At 38.2% G+C, this 2,963-nt stretch overlaps 1 pseudogene; it reads right to left on the reverse strand.

Annotated features, from left to right (window-relative positions):
• Positions 1-210: 210 nt before the first annotated feature.
• On the reverse strand, positions 211-1,418 carry LOC143028814 (SCAN domain-containing protein 3-like; annotated as a pseudogene).
• Positions 1,419-2,963: the final 1,545 nt, after the last annotated feature.

Consider the following 2,963-nt stretch of genomic DNA (forward strand, 5'->3'; position numbering starts at 1 on the left):
GCATTTTACATTAGTAGTATTACGATGCTTGAAAGAGAACTCAAAAGAAGGGAAAACATATAAGGGCATAATAATACAATTTATTTATCTTAATATGACATCCCTTTTTTCTGAAAAAAATATGGACACTTCATGGACAACATTAATGAGAAGGATATGCCTGATGGGCATCAACAACAGCTTTTATATTGGGTTGTAGATTAGTAAGTTTTAGTCGTATGTCTCCACGTTCAGTTTGCTCCTCTGCTTTGTTAGAATTGCATTTACATGGCTAAAACCAGCTTCAACCATGTATGAACTTGGGAAAGCAAGTAAAAATGGCTCAACCACTTCACAAAGCTGAGGATATTTAGCAACATTGTTTTCATTGCTCCAAAAATCACGTAGACTTTTTGTTTTGAATAATGCACATGCTTCGAGATCCATAATCATGTCAATAAATTCTTCCTGCAGCTGTGGGTCAATGCCTCCATTTTCTATTTCGATATTAAATGGTGTAAGGATCCATTCAGGCACTTGCATTTTCTCCAGGTCTTCAAACCGCACTTTGAAGTCTTCAATTAATTTGTCCAGATGAGTTATATATGTCTCTAGGTCACCATCCGAAATGTTTTCATTTTCTCTCAATTGTTGTAAATTCGAAAAATATTGAAAGTCTCTGCATGTCAAAGAAGATCGAAACAGGCTTAGTTTGCCATGGAAGCCTAGTAGAATGGATTTGGTTTGAATAATGGTAACATCTTTACCTTGCAGACGTTTCTGTGTCTCATTAAACTTTGAATACAGGTCTGCCAAATAGCACAGAGCATTTTTACACTTTTTTAAGTCTTTACATAAAAATGGGTCTACATCTGCCAGAAACTGCACAGTTGAACTGTACAACTCTACAAGTCTTTGTAAGCTTTGGCCCCTAGAGAGCCACCTTAATTCAGTGTGCATGAGTAATTGGCAAAAAAAAAATCATCATTCTCTTCACATAGCAATGCAAACAATCGCGAGTTAAGTGGATGCGTCTTTATTTTGTTGATTGGACTGATGCACATTTTTAAAGCATCATGAAGTTCACTGCTGAGTTTCTTGGCTACAAGGTGTTGCCTATGCAATACACAATGAACAGTACGTACACCAGTCACCTTTTCCTTGAGTAAAGCTGCAAATCCTCTATAGCGGCCAACCATTGCTGGTGCTCCGTCAGTAGCTACTGCAGTAACATTACTAAGAGATATACTCGTATCATGCTTCTTTAAATACTCCTACAAACACTTAAAAATTGTCTCACCTTTTGAGTCAGTTGCAAGATACTTGGCAAATAAAAATTCATCAATGATGCACTTTTGACTTGAGCAATTGGAATTGCTTGCAGTTACAGTCATGTAAGGATAGTTCATGGGGTTGTTGAAGGCCTCTGTCACCTCCATGTAAGGATTCCAAGCTTCCCATGCTCATTTCTTCCATTTGCCAAAGAAAGCTGAAGCTGTATCGCAGCCAGTGAAACTGTGGCAGAACTTGAGTGATGGCAGTTTCCACTTCTTGATCACGAATGTCTTAAAACGAAGCATGGCAGGCGTGTGACATACTGATGTAGTTACTGGACTAGGTGACGTCATTTTTATAGGCCTTACTTTAGGAATGTTTCCCTAAAACGAGAATGATGGGACAAAGATTTAGGTTCTTTGTGAAATCAGAGGGAGGAGGAAAATAATGAAATTTGACAAACGTTATTTTATTATAAATTTTTATTAATGCATTAAAATTCTATCACGTTTTATTTCTATTTAACATTTTCCTATAAACTTAATTATATATAATTACATAGTAAGTGTGAGAAGTGGAGAGTGTTCATAAATTTTTATGGAGAGAATATCATTTCAATCTAAAATTCACTACTCTAATTATTATCGAAGACCGACAATGGGCACATACACTTTAAGATAACTTTTATAACATTAAGATTGGGTAAGGTAGGACAATTACCTACTTACGATGGTGATTGTGAATAACAATCACTTTCTAAGGGTTGATTCACACTATCGGTCCGGTCGCGCTCCACTCTCGCTCCGCTCTCGGTTCTGAGGTATTCAGGGTTGATTCACACTATCGGTCCGGTCGCGCTCCGCTCTCGGTTCTGAGGTATTCACACTATCGGTCCGCTCTCGTTCCCGTCATCCCCCTCCCTCGACAGCAGTAGAAGTCTTACCATCAGTTACGAAGGATGTGTGACTTTTCTGACGCCGAGTTGGCAATAATCGCTATTGCACTTGATGAAGAAGAAGAAGGAAAACAAAATAGAAAAAGAAAGAGATTGTGGGTTCATCCTATGTTGCAAGATAGGAAGACTGAAGGAGAATTTCATACTCTGTATCCTCGTCTTATTGATGATGAGAGTAAATTCCACAGCTATTTCAGAATGAACAAAGGAACATTTGAGAAAATACTATCCAAAATTGAGGATGACTTGAAATGTACAAGAAGATGCTGCACTTCCTGGCACTGATGTGCTTGCACCATACGTTATAGTGGGAGATGAGGCTTTCCCGCTGAAGAGAAATTTGATGAGGCCCTACCCAGGTTCACAGACTGAACATAAGGTAGAGAAGAGGATTTTTAATTATAGATTATCTAGAGCCAGGAGGATAGTTGAGTGCACATTTGGTATTCTAGTGCAAACCTTCAGAATATATTTAAGGAAACTTAAAGCTATGCCTTCTAACGCTAATTCAATCATTACAACAACATGCATACTTCACAATCTGATACACCCAAATGCTGTTGCATTACCAGATACTGTTGCCATGCCTCCATCAAACACAGTACGTCCAATGAGAGGAAGAGGGGGAAATGCTACAAAGGAGGCTTTTGGCGTGAGAGAAACACTGAAAGATTATTTCAGCTCCCCAGCTGGTTCAATGCCTTGGCAAAATGATAAAATATAAGTAGACAAACAAACTTGTGTAGGAATATTT

The sequence above is a fragment of the Oratosquilla oratoria genome, chromosome 10 (assembly GCF_046742065.1).
Source record: "Oratosquilla oratoria isolate Oo_2021 chromosome 10, ASM4674206v1, whole genome shotgun sequence".
NCBI lineage: Eukaryota > Metazoa > Arthropoda > Malacostraca > Stomatopoda > Squillidae > Oratosquilla > Oratosquilla oratoria.